Source organism: Heterocephalus glaber, unplaced genomic scaffold, assembly GCF_053883595.1.
Source record: "Heterocephalus glaber isolate CG9 unplaced genomic scaffold, H.glaber_assembly_v1.0 deba00001600, whole genome shotgun sequence".
Lineage (NCBI taxonomy): Eukaryota > Metazoa > Chordata > Mammalia > Rodentia > Bathyergidae > Heterocephalus > Heterocephalus glaber.
The window spans coordinates 15,667,077-15,687,131 of record NW_028258372.1 but is presented as its reverse complement, the minus strand read 5'-3'; the positions used below and the strand labels follow the sequence as shown (position 1 = coordinate 15,687,131).

The 20,055-nt window shown below is 41.3% G+C and overlaps 1 long non-coding RNA gene across 1 annotated transcript in view; it reads left to right on the top strand.

Moving 5' to 3' along the window:
* Positions 1–669: 669 nt before the first annotated feature.
* Positions 670–20,055, top strand: part of LOC147823108 (uncharacterized) — a 42,721-nt gene continuing 23,335 nt past the window's right edge. The window contains exons 1-2 of the long non-coding RNA XR_015444524.1: positions 670–800; positions 7,934–8,098. This is a non-coding gene — a long non-coding RNA (uncharacterized LOC147823108). The remainder of the gene's footprint in view (positions 801–7,933; positions 8,099–20,055) is intronic.

Below are 20,055 nucleotides of genomic sequence, written 5' to 3'. Positions count from 1 at the left end.
ATGTGACTAAGACAGTGAGCCAGTTGCTCAAAGTCTACTCTAGCTTCCTCATCTGTATAGTGGGTAATAGAAGTATTCAGCTCAAGATTTTTGTTTTTGTTTTTTGAGACAGGCTCTCACTATGTAGTTCAGGCTGGTTTGAACTCACTATGTAGCTCAGGCTGGCCTCGAACTCACTGCAACCCTCCTGCCTCAGCCTCCTGAGTGCTGGTTACAGGCATGCACCACCACATTTGGCTGAAGATTGAGTGAAGATTGGAGACAGAGCCTAGAGCAGGGCTTGGCACTCAGAAAGTGTTCACCACACGTAAACTATGACTAGGTACAACCCCTGCTGGAGGATGAGGTACAGGTACAGATCCATCACATACTGCAGATCAGCTGCAGTCTCATGGGAAAGACAGACACAGACATAATGGAAATAGGGAATGATGATAAGAGCAGGCGGGGGCAGAGCAGAGACACAGGCAGAGAGATTACTGGTTCATTAGAGCTACTCTTGTGTTCCTAAGTCTTTGGCCTTTAAGGCTCCAATACAGGGACCTTTACAAGTGCTGAATTTTCTTCTTTGCCCAAGGATCCAGGCAAACACAAGAATTATGAAATCTGGTTGGGAAGTTTCATAATTGTGTTTTTCCTGACAGGTTGGTGGAAATTAAACACTTGAAAGGGCAGAGCAGAGAGAGTTGAGAAGGTCTTTTATTTGGGCCTCTTGAATATGTAACAGGCATTAGATCCTTAGGCTAATATAATAGAAACTTGATCAGGAGATGAGAAGTCATGAAAGAGAAGTCCATGAGGTACGTTCAGCCTCTGTGCAAGTTTTTTTTTTCTCTCATCACACTGGAACTTAGCACTATGTTGGCGATTAGGTACTGATGCAGAACTGTAGATTTATAGGTAAATATGTCTCTGTATATGTGTCATATATAAATGCTATATATTATACATAATGTATGTGAAGGGGGGGAGTGAAAGAGAGAGAGAGAGCACAATAAGACTTCCAAATTTGAAGGAGCAGGGGAAATCAAAATACATGCAGAAGCTATGCCCACACTAGTGCTTTCATTCCCAGCACAGTATCTGGTCCAAAAGGGCATTCAGCAAGATCAATCTGAACAAATAGATGGTGTTTATCCTAGTTGGTACATTGAAGGTAACCGCTAATGACCTTCAGATTCTGGGTTTAAGTTTACCCTCTGAGAATGTAACCAAGAAAACAAGTAATAAGTGAGGCTTCCTGTGGCAGGTTGACTCCAGGCAGTCATTACTCCTTGTGGAGAATGATGAGAGGACTGAGCTCGCCCTGTGACCTGAGCTCCCACCCTGGCCGCATGTCAGAACCATCTGGGGAGCCTTTGAAACACAGCTGCCAGGCTGGAACTCACGCCAGACTCACGATCAGGCCAGCATTTCTGGGCTGGGGCCTGCGTGTTGGTGCTTTTCTTTTCAAACACTTTCTAAGTGATTCCACTAGGAACCAGGGGTAGGAAACACTAGACTGCAGCATTTGTAGATAACTCCATCTACAAACTGGCGGGCTGTGGCCTCTGCCAGCCGTCTCCATATACCGTTGGCCGGAGGTAAACAGCTGGCGCCACTTGAATGAGTGTAGAAACCTGTCTGTTCTCCTATTAGATTTCCAGGCTCATTGTCCAAGACCTCTCTGAGCTTGCACTGAAGATGTCCCCTACAGGGACAGCGAAGTGGCTGAAACGGTGGCTGCAGAGGAAGAAGTGGTCTTTAGTAATTGAAACAGTCACTACGCTTTCAACTATTAAAGTTCTATAATTTTGAAATGTCCCATAGTCTGAGCCTTAGCAGGGAAGGGCAATGAGGGATCCTGGAGCCCTCAGCCGCACCTCACTGAAGACAAGCCCTCCCTGCTGATTGCAAAGGCGGCTATGTTTTCCTGAGCCCCAGTCCTGCCTCAGCGCCGGTCACCACACCCGAGGCTCCCTGCCACTCTACAGCAAGACCATTAAGATGATCAAAGAGTCTCTGAAGAGTTTGTGGAGTGTGACTGTGACCATGAGGAGAAATTTTATTTTGCTCTGTACCAAACCGCTGAGGGACGATGATTCTCTTACATTTTCAATGGGAAGAGGCTTTCAGTCAGCCAAATAGCTCTGAATGCACTTCCAGTTAGCAAACAGCACCCCAGAAAAATCTACCTGAAGTTTCTATCAGCAGCATATCTCTTTGGAGATCTAAGCTCTCCCTCAGTGAAGGATGTCAATGGGCCCCATGCTGAGCTTGGGAAGATGAGGGACAAATCTAGGCTCAGGAAGCACATTGTCATTGTACTTGAATCAAGAGAATTAGATTATCCACATTAGCTCTCCTCCAAAAGGCATTTGAGTAAATGCTCCTCTGTTCTCTGTAGCCTGCCTCCTTTTCAGGAACTCTCTGTAACTCTCTCCCGAAGCAGCCTCTTCCCTTATTTCCCTCTCACCTCTCTCTCTGCAATTCCGTCTCAACCACATGCACTTGATAGAATCTTGAGCACAGGCTTATTTATCATTTACCAGCTTCTTTATCTTGGATAGTATGTCACAAGTGGTCAAGACTATAGCTCTTGATGGTAGTTTCACAGATTTAGGATGAAGAAACAGGATCCATATAGTATAGTTTTGGAGTCAAAGAAGTGTGATAGCCAGCTAGCAAAAAACCATTGGACTATAGGAGAGTGGAATTTTACTCACTGGAGCTGGCTTGGACTTTAGATATGAAACATTTGATTTATAGTTTCTATTTCACGCTGATAGAAAACTCTGCTTACCCTTATTGGAAGGTCGAATGTGTCGAGTTCTTTAGCTGAGGTAGTTGTTAAAATTTATTTCACATTCAAGGAAAGGGTCTCTTGTTATTCACCATGTTCCCATTTTAATTATGATTTTCCTGGCATCATTTTTTAACAAGAATAACCGAAGGCCTGCAAAGAGTGATTTCTCCTAATCAGTTCTAAAGCCCACCCTCCCCCTCCAACTACTGCTTTAGCTATGGCTACACAGATGAAATGAAATGGAGAATTGAGCCATTACCCGGTGAATCTGAACAGTGTAGAGCCAGCAGTCAATTAGAATAGTTCAATTACAAAAATCCTCTTTTCCCTTTCTTCTTTTTTGCTGTATAACTATGACCTTAACTCCTTCTAGTCCTTCTGTCCTTCCCTGAAGACTCCTTTCTCATCCTCTGCCTCTGGTGACCCTAGACCTCTCTGTTGGATGCTTTGGCTACTTTGCCTGCTTAGCCTTCCTCTCAGCTTCTTTCCAGGAGAGGCCACAGATTCCTCTTCTCCCAATTGTGGGCTTATGATGTAGTACCCCCTCCATGTGAGGCTGGCCCTTGGAGTCCCATGCCTTTGTCCAGAGGTTGGTCTACTCCACAGAACTCCCCACATCTGAGCTCAAGTCCAGGTTCCCCTTGGCCTTCCAGGAGTGGGCCTTGGCTTCTGCTCTGCCTGTTCAGAAGCTCTCTGTGCACCATGTTGGTTCCCCACATCCATTTGCCTGTGGGGATGCTGCTTATTATTGCGAGCACCCTCATCAGGGACTGATGCCTGATTCCTCCCAGTGTGGTGAAGGGGCTGCTCTAGGCACAGGCCTCACAGGAATGGGCATCCAGCCCAACAGGCCTCTGCAGAGAGTTCTGTTCCCTGCCAGCTGGGGCTCCAAGGCCCTCCTCTCCATCACAGTGTCAAGCACTTTTCTGGGTCTTTACTAGAGATGGTCTCCTCCATATTGGTTGATTCTCTCACTCTCTGGTGTATCTGAACCCCTTAGCTGAGGCCTCAAACTCCTCTAGTCTGGCATATCTTGTTGGGAATATGAGCCACAACATCACATATTTATTCATTCACTCAATATATATTTGTTAAGCACTATCACACGTCAGGTACCTGCTAGATATTGGGGTCTTAGGGTTAAACAACATACACTCTGTACACTTTAGGAAAAGTATACTCATTTGCTAGTGCTCATGAACAACCTGTGTCTATGTCCAAATATCCCCCTTTTTATAAGGACATGAACAATAGTGGATTTGAGGCCTGCCCTCCTCAAGCATGATTTCTTCTTAGTTACATCGGCAATGTTCCTATTTCCCAATAAGATCACTTTCTGAGGTACTTGGATGTCAGTGAATAATTTTTAGGATCTCAGTGTATAATTTTGGGGGGGCTCAGTTCAGCTCATCATTTTATAGGGGGCATCATTTTATAGGGGAGTGATGACAATGAGAATGTTGATGTATACTGTAGAGCCAGTGCTCGGCATGGTTCATGATTCAGGGCAGACACATGCTGAAGAGTTAATATTTATCAAGCTATAACTGTGTTCCAGAAACTTTCATATTTATTGAACACTAACTATGAGCTGAACATTCCAGTAATTTACACGCATCAATACAATCCTATGGAGAAACTGAGGCATAAAGAGGTTAGGCAAGCAGCCCGATTTCATAAAGTAAGAGGCAGAGAAGCCAAACAGGTGTGTATCTTGGGAAGTATGTTACACTTTCTATTTATACCTCCCTGAAACTCTGGGCTTTGCCTACTGAGAATCTGTCCACAGACTAAGACTCTGGACCTCACAGGCTCCAGTTCATATGGATCAGCATGTGGGGAAGCTCTCGTAGCTGGGCTATGCAGAAGTGTCATTGCTCTAAGCTTTCTAATCCCCATGGTCAAAATGTCTGCCCCATCACCCTAAAAATAAGCACCTCTCTGTGAATCTAGGTCCCATTCACTGCCCTGGTCGTATTTTTCAAATATAATTACTCTATTCATCTGCCAACTTACTTATTATCTGTCTCTTTCAGGAGAGTATAAGCCCCATGAAGGCAGCAACCTGTCTGGTCTTTTCTAGGGCCTCATTGTCTGTGCTTGGCACCTTGCCTGGCCCATAGAGTCATTTCAGAAAGACATTTGGTAAATGGATTGTGCTACAGATAAAGCAGATTTCTTTGGGGGCTTCTCATAAATGAGATTTTATGTTTTAAATGGCTCTAGGAATTGAACATTAAATAACTGAGTAAAAAGGAAGCATTTAAAGCATCATGGCTGGTCCCCAGCCCCGCTCTGTATGACACTGAAGATGTGACTGTCTTCACCAAAGTCAAATTATAGGGTTTATTGATAATTATCACCCTAAGTGGAACAAGGAACACATACACAGTTCTAGTAGGGTACCTATAGGGCTTAGTTTCACTTAAAGTATTGACTTCCCACCCCGGGGCTCATCAGGAGTTTCTTCCTTAACAGCAGCCCACTTCTGCACCTGTGGAACACAGGCTGCAGGCGAGAGGCACACTTGGCTGCTCCAGCTCATGTGAGGGGTGGGTATTTCTCTGAACCCTAAGGTTGAAGAGAAGGGTGGAGTTGGGAGTTGGCAAGTTTGTGTTCTCACCCTGGATCATAATTTATGCCACAGTAGGTGTCCCATTTGTAAAATATGTGAAGGATTGTGGCCCTGTCTGCCTTGCAGACTATTTCAGGGTTCAATTAAGATAATGCACAGAAAAGTGCTGCAGATCCACCATAAACCCAAGGGAAGAAGAAGCACCTGGGGGCAGCGTGGCAGGAACAGGATAGCTGGCACCTTGCAGCCTGGGCTCAAGGCCATTTCTACTATTTATTAGCTGTGACTTTGGTAAAGTTATTTAAATATCTCTGTGCTTCATTTTCTTTGTCTGTACAATGGAGAGAGTAATATCAACTTTGTATAATTATAAGAGTTAAAAGGAATATTTGAGGACTAGGGATTTAGCTCAGTGGTTTTGCTGCCAGCTGCGCAAGCGCAAAGACCTGAGTTCAATCCCCAGTACCAAAAAACAAAAAGAATATTTGAAAAGCTCTTGGCCCATGTAGGTGCAGTAGTAATATTTTGCCATTTATTTTTATTGTCACTTAATCAGATAATGTCACTGTATTAGTTTTCTATTATTGCCATAGCAACTTACTACAAATTTAATTTCTTAAAACAATGCAAATGCATTATCTCGTACATATCCATAGATCAGAAGTCCAGCGGGCTTGGCTGGTTTCTCTGAGTCTCAGGTGGCTGAAATGAAGCTTCGTAGTTGGTGGGCTCCAGGGGACCATTTCCTTCCAGGCACATACAGGTTGTTGGCAGAGTTGACTTCCATGTGGTTATAGGTCTGAAGCTTTCATTTTCTTGCTAAGTGGAGGCTGTGGATTGTTCTGAACTTCCCGAGGCCATCCATATTGGTTGGCTTGTGGTTCCCTTTCTCCATTTTTCAAAGTTAGCAATGCCAGCTGTGTCCTTTGAGTGTGATACACTTGGGATATCTCCTTTGCCTCTGCCTCTACTTCTTTTCCCCTTTCTGACATCTTTGTGATCACACTGGGTACATATGGATAATCCAAGATAATACAGGGCCCTATCTTAAAATCTGTCACCTTACTTTCATCTGCAAAGCCCCCTTGGCCATATAAGCATATTGTGCCAGTATATCACATTCAAAGGTTTCAGGGATAAGAACATTGGATTTTAGAGGGGCATCCTTATTTTGACTGAAGCCATATGTCAGCATCATTTTGTTTTGTATGTATTAACCACAAGTCCTCAGCAAGATCTAATATTCAAACTATTTAGCTCGATTCTTGGCATAGAATTAACTCTTGACCAATATTAGTTTCTGTTTGTGTTATTGGTAAGCAGTTGACAGTAGGTCCCTTGTTTGCTAGGTCCTAGCAAATCCATCTGGCTGAGGGGTTCTTCCTTTACTACTCATCTTAAGTTCTGACCAGAAAGCCTTTCTGATCCTGGACCAGGCTGGGATCAGTGCCAATCTGCAGTGTCTGTATCTCTTACCTTATTTAATTGTCCATGTCAATTTCCTGCTAACACTGCCACCACATTCTGAGACTTTTAAATACAGAAACTGACATTTTTCTGGTATTATCTAGTTGAATGTCTGGTATGTAATAGATGCTCAATAAATGTTTACTAAATAAATGAATAATGTGAAAAGCCATTACACACTTAAAAACAATTGGTCAAATAATTACTGATTGGAATGCATCTCTTAAACAACATGAATATTGAAATACTCACTCAGGAAGAGGAAAATGTGTGTATTCTGAAACCATGCTTCTAAGGGAATTATCTTTACATAGAATGTTCTTGAAAAATAAATATAGATTGCATTTGTGAATTGTCCAGGCTTAGCTCTTGTGGAAGAAGGCAGTTCTGAAATAGCTGCACAATCCTCGTAACTATTGTACTTGGAATTCATGGAATGATTTTGTCACTTTCTTTCACTGAGTGCACCAGGGAACGAATAAACACAGTGTTGAAATAAAGCCACATCAGCTTGGCTTACTTCTCATTTACTTACTTACTGGGACTTATTATATCTAGCAGTGAAATTGGACTCTAGTGTTATTCCTCCTGGAAAATCAAAACTAGCTTTCCTTCTTCTTTTTCCTTGTTATTTTTCCCCTCACATGTTAAATGGTCATTTTCTGCCCATTTTGTGAAGTGTCCTAACAATATTACAAATAATTAGTGGTCAATAATGATCAAATAAGTGCAACATTCATAGGGGAGCATATATGCCATTGCTCTGTGTGTTTTCTGTATTTTAACGTTTTCTTTTTTTCAGTTTGTCAACTTGCCCATGTGACTCCATCAGCCAAAAGAGGCCAGGCTCCTTTTGCCTGTTCCAGGATCCCTTAACAGCTGTTTTGAGCTTGGTTGGTCCTTTTGCAATAATTGTTCCCACTCTGGGACTTTGGTCTTTTGATATTTATTTTTAGCTTCAATATAGTCTCCATTATTTTAAAGGAACAGTTTTATTATCTGAAACAAACAACCACAAATGAAAAATTGGAGCCAAATCACAGGCCTCAGGACCCAGATGAGGAATAAAGAAAAATTGTTTATAGCCTTAAATGCTTTCTTTGCAGTTTTCCTTCTGTCTATTGGACTGGACACATTTTCTGCCGTCACAGACCAGTGATTAGACATCAGATTACGTCTTGATGTTATAACTGTGCTGCCCTCTAATGGAGGTCTGGGAATCCCAGTTTCCGCGGGACTCAGCACTCCATTTTGGAATCAATCCAGCTCAGGTATGAGGCTCACACACACAACTGAAGGATTTTGGTGAAGCCAGTTTTCAGTGGTTACCTGGTTGACTTCTCTTGGACAATTACTTACACTTCAGCAAATACGTATCAAATCCCCAGTGTATGCCAGGTGTTGTGCAAAGTACCTGAGAGATACAGAAGTGCCTAAAATATTCTTCCTGATTTCAAGAACCTTATGACTAGGTAAAGGAGACAGACTTATATACAGAACATAGGTAGGAAAGGTGACTCCATGGGGAACAGCCAAGGAGAGTTAGGATTTAGGACTAGGCCAATTGTTGGCTTATTTCCTGGTACATGGCTGGTACTTCATATGTGCAATATGCATGATTTGGGGAAGGTGATGTAATTTGACCTGAAGGTTCGGGAAGGGCTGCTGTGAAAGGGTTGAAGACAGGGCTTCACTGTCACCTCCCTTTCCTGCTCACATCACTAGCACCAATGTGAGTAACTTCAGCTGTGGAGCCATCAAGAGCAACACTGTCAGAGCCCATCAAGAGACACACCTGACTGACCCCCTTCCCCGGCACCTTGTGGGCCTAAAAATGCATGGAGGCAGCCCAGCTTAAGTGGAGGGTGGACATGAGGAGCCCATTTTTAAAGTGTGATTGAAAAATATGGTGAATATTTTAATTGAAAAAAAAAGGATTACAGTAAGAGACACACTGCTATTACTCTTCCTTTCTCTGAACACACCCCATCATTCTTGCTGCTTTCGGAAGCAGTTTTGGAGGTCTTCTTTTGTGAGTGTCTTTGGTTGTGCTGTTGTGGCTGCCTCAGTGTCACGAATCAATTCAAAGCATTTGCCTTTCATGTTCATTTTAACTTTGCAGAAGAACCAACTGTTTCATGGTGCTAGATCTGGTAAATAAGGTGGATGAGGACACAGAGTAATGTTTTTACAAGCCTATCTTTCTGTTGGATGGCACTCAGAAGCAGCACTCACTGTAGTTTTTTAAATTTTTTTTATTTTTGGTACCAGAGATCGAACTTGGGACCTTGTGCTTTCGAGGTGGGCGGCGGAACCACTGAGGTAAATCCCCAGCCCAGCACTCATTGTATTTTTGATTACACCCCAGAAAGACACTCGTGAAATAAGACTTCCAGAACTGCTTCTGAAATGAGCAAAAATGATCGGGCAAGTGTATTTCAAGTGAGAGGGAATATTTTGAAGGAGATTAATGGCAATGGGATTTTTACTGTAACAAATTTAAAATAATTAAACATTAATCATATATTTTGATCACACCTTCCGTATCAGCCAGCCAGTCTCATGCCTGCCTAGAGTTCTTGTTCCATTGGGATCCCTCTTGAGGAGCTCACTCCTCCACTGAGTGTCTGAACAAAGCCACCATTGTTGCAAGCTTGGTAACAGGCTATATGAGGTCTTACTGCATGTGGTTTCTGCCTAATATCGGATCTCTTCTATGGAGACATTCCTTCCTTCCTCCAACTGATCCAATTGCTACTAGTTTCTTCTCATAGTGCCATGCCTTTGCACTGCCTTTCCTTCAGTTTGGGAAGATCCTTATAAACCTGGTTTTCACCTAAAGTTTATACTTAACCTTTAAGGCTTACCTCAAAGGCCAACACTTTGGAAAGCATTTTTTGACCTTTTTAGATTGTGACACATTCTGCTTATCTACATAATACTCAGTCATATCTCTGTCCTACTACTTAAAATTCTCTATTTGATTCTACATCTGTCTTCCCAGAGGTCAAATCCTATGTCCTATTAGTCATTTTGCCCTATCAGCCTAACATATCACCTGGGACATGGCTAACATTTGGTGAGTGTTTTTTCAATAAATGAAGTGGATTTCGTGAAAAACTTCAGGGAAGATATAATGAAATATTTTTCATCTTTTATATGTAAATGTCTACCAAGGTAAGTTAGGCCCAGACTCCACAATCTGCATTAGCAATTCTCAAGAGCTGGCATAGGAGAGAGAAGGGGCCATACAAGCAGAGTCAGGGCCTCTTTAGCAGGCAAGGCGAGCAGAAAAGGTGAGGGCATTTGGTCATAACCGGTCTTGTGAAGTGCCCCATGGAAAAGAACTCTGTGCTAGAATAATTTTGGGAAGTGTGATTTACTCTTTTTTAAATTCATTCGTTTATCATTTATCGCTTTGTTTAACAAGTATATTTTAAATGTCCCTTATGTGCCAGGCATTGTTCTAGGCACTGGATATATAGTAGTGAGCTGCATAGATTGTGATTCCTGCCTTACACACTACTGTGAAACACAGATGATAAATAAAACAAGAACTTAAAATGTGTAGTATTTTAGACATGAACATTAAGTGTTATGGAGAAAAATAAAATGGAAAAGCCTGTTGGAAGTATTAAGGAAGGCAACGTGGCAATTTTGGATGGGAGGTCAAGGAATTTTTCATTAAAAGCCTTTGAGAAAACCCTGAAAGAGCAAGAGTGAACTAGGTCGATCTCTGGCTAAAGAGCAATCCAGAAAGGGAGTTGGGAGGGCCTAGTGTGTAGAACAGGGCGGGGGCCAGTGGTTCACAGGCCAGGGAGGGAGGCAGAGGAGGTAGAGTGGTAGTGGAGGAGTAATTGTGTGTGGTAACTCAGGTAGGAATATAGCCAAGGAAGAGACAGGAAGGGAGACCAAATCCTAAGATTTATTTAATCACATCTCTTGGATTCTCACCTCTGACAATCCCTGGGGCAAAGAAACAAGGGTTAAGGTGACTTTTCTCAATTTACCAGACCATAGAACACATGGTCTCTCCATATAACTTTTCCACTAAACACGTTTTGGAGAAGGCCTAGGTAGCCTGGACCTAGGGAGAGAACTTTCCATTCTCTGTCTAAACTTTTCCTTCAGGTAATAAAAGGTCTTTGTGGAATTTTAAGAGAAGTAACAGGATTACACGTTTTGGTGTCAGTGTGGAAAATGGTTTGGAGAGGGAATGATATGAAATAAGTCTGAAGAAAGGACAAGGGAACAGGTGATTGCAGTACTTAGGTGGAAGATGATGAAAGCCCTGAATGCAGTGACTGAGAGTATAGAGAAAAAATCAAATCAAGTGGGCATTTAGGAAATTCAGAATCTACAAGATTCGTGGACAAGTTAGACACAGCAGTTTATAAAAAACGATTCAACCTGAGAGTTCTGGTTGGAGGGTCAGATTTTCTATAATTAACTGTGCCTCTTGGAGAGGTCTATCAAAGCAAGCTACAAACTAACATTTTATGTAATTCACTTTTATTTTAAATGTGTTGTCAAAGAAAAATGTGATTTGATTTAATGCACACATATAATTTCCCGCGTTTCCTTTCCCCTGCCTCGTTGACCAGTGATGTTGTAGGTGACAGAGGCTCCCTTAGCTTTGGTTCCTGAGTGAGGTGATGTGAAACTGAGTTCCTTGCTGATGTGCAGTGGATGTGCGAGACTGATAAGAAATACACCTTTAATTTTTTTTTTTTTTTTTTTTTTTGGTACCAGGGATCGAACTTGGGTCCTTTCACTTGCGAGGCGGTGGAACCACTGAGCTAAATCCCCGGCCCAACACCTTTAATTTTTAAGCCACCAAGATTTGGGGTTTGTTTATTATAAAGTCAATCCTGACTAGTGCAATTTTAATCCTTTATTGACACATTTACATGGCTGGTTTATATTTTCTAATTACCATATGTTCATTGTGGAGAATTTAGGAAAGTATGAAAAACAAATCCACTAAAATCACCAACACAGAAGCAATCTCTTAATATTTTGATGTATCTCTCCTAATTAAAAAAATTGAGATCACATTATGATATGTTGTAACTAACAATGATTTAAAAATACATAAATTCGCTGCATAACATTAATTGGTGAGGAAATGTTCAAATCCATTTTTTCACATTTATTTATATATTTTATAATTAGATTATATAATTTATCACAAAGTCATATTTTATTGTTGTACTTTTCCTGGATGTAAATGATGACCCGATGAGACCTTCATACCCAAGTCTTGCTTGAACTTCCACTTACGTCCTTTGGGTAGATCCCTAACAAAGGAATTAGTGGGTCAAGAAACGTGTATGATTTTAAGACTTTTGGTCCCCACTGCCAAGAGAAAGATTGTACCAATTACTTCTACAGCGAAAGATGGGTCATCTCACTACCCCTGTTGAATACCCCTGTTGTAATCCCCATTAATTCGATAGATGAGAAACACTTCCTTGTTGTTTTGTATTTGCATTTCTTTGATTACATTTATTTCATATGTTTATGAATCATTTGCATTTTTTCTTATGGGAATTATCTAAATGGATTCTCAAATCCTGCAAACACCAACCCTAAAACAGAAAGCAACTCAGGAGGCCAGCACCACCGGGCTGGTGCCAGGGAGTCTCAGCACGCAGGTTTGAAGTGTGAGTGTTGAACAGTCTCCTCTCACTCATCTCCTCTTCCTGGTTCTCATTGTTTTCTCTCCACTCATTCCCACTCATTCCTTTGCCTCTCTCAAGCCTTGGTCTCCATCCAGGCATCTTATCGCACCAGGCTCTAGCTGTGGCTAAGCCTAAAATTGAGGGAGAAAGGGACAAACATGATCAAAGTTAGTTTTGAGTGCAACAGCCTAGTTGTGGAAAAAGCCATAAAGTGCCTGGCAGATGCAGCTCCCTCTTTACCAACTGAGATTCTCCTGTGGCAGAGTCCATAGGCAGGCATGTCCTCTCCTCGGGGGTCACGAGGGCCAGCACAGCCCACCACTCTGGCGTTCAGCTTGAATCTACTGTCCTGGTGATAAAGCTTAAATTACTCTTCCCGGAAGCATTCTTATTTATTTCACAGACCTTACATTACCTTCCATTGTCTGCTTGGTGTTTCTAAAAGGGGAGAAGAGGAATCTAAATTTCCCTGAAGTAAGTGCTACTTTTAAGCTAGTGTGAGATAAAAGACAGATTGAAATGGAGCCAGAGGGACCTGCCCTTCACCCTACATCTTCCTTGGAATTGGAAGCTCACATTGGTATGTCAGGCAGCAGCTGGCAGGCTCTTTTATCATCATTAATTGTCCGTAGAGTTGTCACAAGGAGAGAGTAGAATTCAGATTTAATTACATCTGTATCATCTCTGATAAAGTTCAGGAGATTCTGGTGATGCAAAACAAGAGTGGGCCGGTAGGTGCCAAAGATACTCCATGAAGCAGAAACCATATGTATCCCGGGGGGACAAGGAGAATTAACTGAGTGCTGAGGGAAGGGAGCCTTATCAAGGCTGGGCCTCTCTCCTGAGATAAGGGAGCACAAGGGAGTGTGCTTGAGGCCTGGTGGCCTGTTAAAGGTAATTTGGTTTATATGGGGCAGGTGTAGTGGCCTTCATGGGAAACAAGCAGAGATTCATTTCAGGAAACTTGTTTGTTTTTTGTTTTTTGTTTTTTTTATAGGCAGTAACCTACTGCTAGACAGAAAGCAGAGAAACATTTGGTCTTATATAAACAATAGCACTCCCACTTCCATTTCATTTATGAAATAAGTCTCTTTACATGGCTTCTGATTTAGATCTGGAAATACTGGTATAGAAAGAGGCTTAAGTGATAATCAAATGGGCTTTGGCTAAAATGAGTACTAAATGCAGCTTAATGGAAATGGCAAGGGGCAGGTGGCCTGGGAGCTGGTGTTTGAGTAGCTCATTGTTTCATGAAAATAAGTCAATACGTGTTAAGAGCCTTCAACACAGTTATGACAGCGACCCTTCTGCTCAGCTTAGCTGTACAAGGTCTCCTTCTGATCTTTCATGAATCCCTGGGAACCTCTTTGTCTGCTCCCAGTCCCTATATTATTGACCAGCATGTGAATCTGTACTTCAGAGTAAAATTTGGGCCCAGTGCTCCATTTCTCTCCATGGGGCATGGATCTTATGCTTAAGAATGTTAACTACTCGGCTTCCTCTTAACATTCACTTCCTGAAAGAAAATCTGAAACCATTTCATGATCTATTTCTTGCAGAATTAAATATTTTCAAAGAACCATATATATTGGCCATGTGGCTCTCTGCTTTTTCCAAAGGATAATTTCAATGCTACTCCTATTTCTCAGGGAGAACAATTTATTTTAGTCCTTAGGTTCTCTTTCAACTTAAAAGAAATTTACAAAACCAAGATTATATGAATAGAACTTGAAAAACTTAAAAATAAATGCATATGTGTATGTGTCTCTGTGTATTACGAACAATAAACTAGGCTTGCACACATTCCAAATCTTCAGTAAAAATTCTTTTCAATCTAAAGTTTGTGGTCTTTGTATTAGGCCTCTCATTCAAACCACAAAATGTATCCTTGCTCTAATTTTTATAGCCAGGAACAAAATCCACAGAGGTAAGTTTGGAAAAAAGAGGAAATCAAATTGGGAGCTCCCAGACTTTATAATATGAGATGACTCAGAATAGATACATAAGAGGATTAAAATTCAGTACAAGAAGAGTGGTATCCCAAAGCTTACATGTGATTATATGTTTCTTGAAGCCAGAGACTCTGTATTTGTACTTCTCTCCAACAGTACTAGGAACAGAGTAGATGCTCAATAAATATGTACTCAGTGTGTGAAGTATTTATTAAATGTGTTAAAGAGCTTTCACAATTACCATATGCCCTGGTGGGTTAAACATATGAACTGAGGTGTGAGCAGAGGAGGAAGTAGTCAAAATTATGAGCTGTGTTGGAGCTCTTCTCAGTGGATGGAACCCAGCAGAGCTGCCCCCAAGTTATGGTGAAACCAAGCCCTGCCCCAGGCCCCAGGGCTGGGCCTCTGTGAGGCAGACACTGTTGGCTGCTGTACCTCAGTCAGACCTCTGAGGAGGAAGTCAGTTAAAAACTTTATTTTGTCTCCCACTGCCTTTCAAAGTCTACTCTGTTGGGCATATATAGTCCTCTGTCTCAGATGAGACCCTCTGAGTTTTCTGTGTTCACCACCAGTTACTTCAAGCCTCACGGCACTGCCTTAGGACAGTAATTAAGATGTCTGGTCCCATCATTAAAACTCAAGCTTTGTTTTAAAACAAATTCTTCTTTCTCCCATTCAGGCTTATTCTAGGCCAGAGATCATGATCAAGGAAAAGGGGAGTGGTCAGTCTCTTCTCTCTTTCTTCAATGAACTCTTCTAAGGCTCCTTCCACATTTCACAGCTTTTGGCTTCTGACTGTGGAGCTCACACATCCTGGTTTACGCATTTGCCTGTTGCCTGGAACTAGTTAACTAGTTATTAATAGTTTCCCTTTGCACCTTTGCACGTTGCACCAGTCATACATATATATATATATATGTGTATATATATATGTATATATATATGTACATATATGTATATGTTGGTTTATATTATGGAACTGATTCTTGTGATTGTAAGGGTTGGCACATTTGAAATTTGTAGGTCAGGCTGGCAGGATGGAAACTCAGGCAGGATTTTGTTCTTCTCTGGGAAATCTTGGCTTTTGCTCTTAAGATCTTCAACTGATTGGATGAGACCCACCCACCTCATTGAGGTTGTCTTTAAAAAAAACCCAATTGATTATAAATGTTAACCACATCTACAGAATACTTTCATGGCAATATCCAGGCTAATGTTTGACTGAACAACTGGGCACCAGAGCTTAGCCATGTTGACACCTAAGATGAACCATCATATTTTTTCCCTCTGTATGTAAAATAAATGTGGCTGTCCTAGCTGGTTCTGACCCCTCCTCGGTGGGTGGGTGCAGAGAGGAAGAGGAGATAAGGAGATCCTCAAGTGTTTCTGTTAAAGCAGACTTCAAGGTAGCCAACAGGCATGTTTTGCTTCTTAGGAGATGTTACTTCTTTTCCTTAGCACTGGAGATCTCTTTCTTTTCTATTTCTTTTCATTTCTCACTAGTGAACCTAGGGCCTTCACACGAAGCTACACCTCCAGCCCTTTTTATTTTGATACAGGCTGTCACTAAGTCATTAAGTTGCCCAGACAGGGCTTAAACTCTTGCTTTCTCCCAGAGTCTGGGATTAGAGATGTGCACGCCCACCCAGCTGGGATCTCTCCTCTTTTGTTCCCTACAGAACAAGTGCATCTCTGCTCTGGTTGTGCAGAGATTCACCCTGAGTGCAACAAATTCTCTTTCATTCTGCCATCAAACCAGCTTGTAAGCCCTTATCTCCTGCCTTTAGATTTTCCAGGGAGGAGCCAGGTATGTGCACAAGAATCCTGTATTAGGACTCCTTCTCTGAGAAGTCCTTCTGACATCTTTCCTTAGGTGTGAGGAGAGGGCAGAACACCACATATGGATGACTTGGTGGGGGAGGACACAGAATGTAGACAGTGCTTACTAAAGGCCCTTTCCAACCAAACCAAACCAAACCAAACCAAACCAAAGCAAACACCAACTCCAAATTGCCTAATTCTCTCTTAATCTTGAAATTTATATCCAGTATGTGGGTGAGGGGTTGAAGGGTTGAGCAGGTTTTTGTTTTAACCTCATTTGAAATTTTGCACCATTGCACAGTGATATCTAGGTTTCTGGAATTTAGCCTAAAATCCATTTTAAGATTCTGTACAGATGCCCAAGTATGCATAGTGGTATACATTTATCTATTACCATCAGTCTGTTTATCTATAAATATCATTGTCCTAGTAACAAAGAAAAAGTAAACTGAGGGATTGTGTCCCATATTACACAATCCGCTGTGCCTTCTTTAATTCAGTACTGGCCTGGATGTCCATTCTGAGCTCATTTTACCTGGAGGGGTGTGTGTGTGTGTGTGTGTGTGTGTGTGTGTGTGTGTGTGTGTGTGTGTGTGTGTGCGTGCATTTGTTTGGAGGTGGTGGGTTGAGTTGAGGGGCACATTGTGGATCATCTACAGGGTACTTTATTCTGGGTCCCAGTACCAGTCTTCCTTAGGGCTCAGTCCTGGTTCTCATATCAAATGGGCTGCCTGCACGCTCTTTAAACCAAACAATAGGATGAATGCTACTGCTGGCATCACCCTTTGCTACAAAGGCGTTTAAAATAAGGCCTGAGGAAATTAGGATGTCAAATAATCCTATTGCTCTTATAATACCTAGATACTGAATATGTATTAAAAGGTAAGCAGGCTTGAAATCTGAAATAGAAAGAAGATGTCCCTTTAAGTCATTAAGGAGTGTTAGGAGCGCTAAGCCTTTGAGAAGAGAAATTTGATGAATTCATAACTCAAAAGAACTTGGAATGCATTTATAAATATGTTGAGCTTAGAGTAATAAAATAAGGGGCAATTTGAGGTCCATTTAGGGAGGTGAATAGAAATAATTAAAGTAACTGCATTCGTACCTGATTTGGAATTCTGTCTCTACTGTGAGATCCTCGCAGACATCCTAGAGAAAATGAGCATACAAAACCACATTGAAGAAGTAAGGAAGTCACAAAATTGATGTGAAGTGAATAAGAAGGCACATTCTAGAGGAAGAGTGAATGTGTCCTTATCCTGGCTAAATAAATGATGACTGGGGTGGCTTTTGGATACATGTAGAATTTTTTCTGTCTTAATTTCCTCATCTGTAAGTTGGCACTATCCCATAAAGTAGTTGTGAAAAGGCTAGAAATGTTCATGATATGTAGTATGTGCCAGTAGATATTAGCTATTAATTATTAAATGTAGATTTCCCCCCTGAAGCACCATGAGTCTGATAAAAAGATGAACATTTCAAATAAAGAGGTTGTGAGAGAAACCAGTGGATTCAAGCTATTAAGAGCAAGAGGGTCATTCAGATTTTTACACTGACGTGGATTTGATTAAGTTGTCTCGAAGGTAAATAATTGACTCTGTTTCAGACATAAAAGAGACAAAAATGTACCAAAAATGCCTAATTCCACAGAGGGGGTAACTCAGTTTTTTTGTTAGTGTTAAGTTTACTGAACCTCTTATTTTTTTCAGATTAAGGAAAAAAATTCCACAGAGGCTGTTTTACCCCTGATTATCTCGATTCCTGATGGTTTTGAAACAAGCTTTTTACAGACTCAGTTCTTCAGTCATGAAGATGTGAGCCATATAATATTAGCCACAACTGACTACATGTTTTAACCAACACCCTAAGTCTCACTGGTTTACTTAAGCGAGGTTGACTTTTTTACCGATGCTGTAGCCTGCTGAGGACCAGGCATCGACCCTGCAGGCCTCTCCTCCAGGGTTGCTATGGAGACCTGGACCCGTTTCATCCTGTGGCTCTTCTGCTTCTGAGGGTCTTTTTGGTGTCCTCAGATCTTCAGTTTTCCCAGCTGATGAGCTACAACATAGAATGAGGATGATTATCTGGGGTGTTTTATACCAAGCCTGGAAGGGACAGTCATCATTTCTTTCCACAGTCCTAAGACCAGTACCTGGCCACATGGCCCCGGGCAGAGATAGGAAATGTCATTTTCCTGTATCCTCATGAAGGGTAAAAGGGACTGGAGGGCATCTAGTCAGTCTGTCTCATGATTGTTGCTGATGTGAAATTAAAAATGTGTTTTTATATCAGGCAAGGGTTTACAGAACGGTTGCAACAACGAATATTGCAAAACTAGGCAAAAACTTACTTCACAATGTGAATTTTAAATATCACATGGTTTCTCTTATATGAGAAACACAAACAACAAAGAGCAAAATAAAAGATAGATGATAGGAAGTAGGGAGATTGATCCTTCTCAAAGGGAAGAGGATCGAGAGATGGGGGAGGGGGAGGGAGGGGCAGGAAAGAAGATTTAAAAAAGGAACTAAGATGTGTTAGGTACATGCACCAGCTCCACACAGGAATGTAAACATTATGCACTGCAGACATGTATAATGAAAAAAGGAAACATGTGGATCTGCAATAATCTGTCCAGAATTTGAGGATCTCTCTGAGTAGAATGGTGCCTGATCTACGGGGTAGGCAGAACTGATTTTTTTCTCTTTGGGTCAAGATTTTGAGGAAGTGACAATAATGTTATGTTTGCTTGATATTCCTATAGCACTGGTGCAGTGGTAGGGTTGGGGTGGGGAGTGTTCTAAAATCCCCTTTCTCTGGCTGATCTAATTTAACTTGGTATAATTTCCCTTAACATGTGTTAATTTTCACATTTAAATTTGCATCATTAAAATAGCCCTTGCCCTAGCCTTACTGATAGACTAAGGCTATTATTGAGTGTGTATGATGAAAACGAAATAAGAATAGTATTTTGGCTATATCTTTGGATGGTAAGGTGGCCTTACAGAAAGCCAGAAACCGTCAGTCTATGAAAAATTCATTCAATAATAACAATTCGTAGAAGCACAATACAACGTCCTAGAGTGATAATCATCCTAGATGCCTGCCAGCTTCTTATTCGAGTCATCAGCCCCATGAAGTGATGGGCACATAGAGTAGAGTGTGGATCAACTTTGCAAAGAAGAGCTGCAGTCTGCCCTCTCAAAGTTTTTGGATGCCAATTGTGCTGTGCTATGTGCTTTGGTACTATTTTAGTCAAGGCTGGATTGACTGTGACTCTTAACCTTTTGTTCCATTGTTTCCCCATCTTGGGTGACAGTAAGCTGCACCAGCTGATCATACTTTTTTTTTTTTTTACTTTTACTTATATACTTTTTTATTCATTTTATTATCCTTCCTTTACATGCCATTTTATTCAAACAAGTAATTGCTGTATAAAACCTTTTCTTAAAATAACACAATATTGTCTCCAAATTTCTTTTTTTTTTTGTTAAATTCTTTTATTGGTACATTGTAGGTATACAACACAATTACATTTCTCATTGGGAATTGTACCTTTACATAATGCATCTTGGTTCTTATGTTTTCCCCATTCCTAGCCCTCCCTTCATCCCCTCCACCCTTCCCTATTTACAAAGACTTTATTTCCATTTTTCCATTTCTCATCATTTTTCCTTTTCCTTCTTTCCTTTCCCCTGCCCCTCCCACTATCCCCACCCCTTTGGACCTTTTCTTCCTATTTTGCATTATCGGTTATTCATTCTAATCATT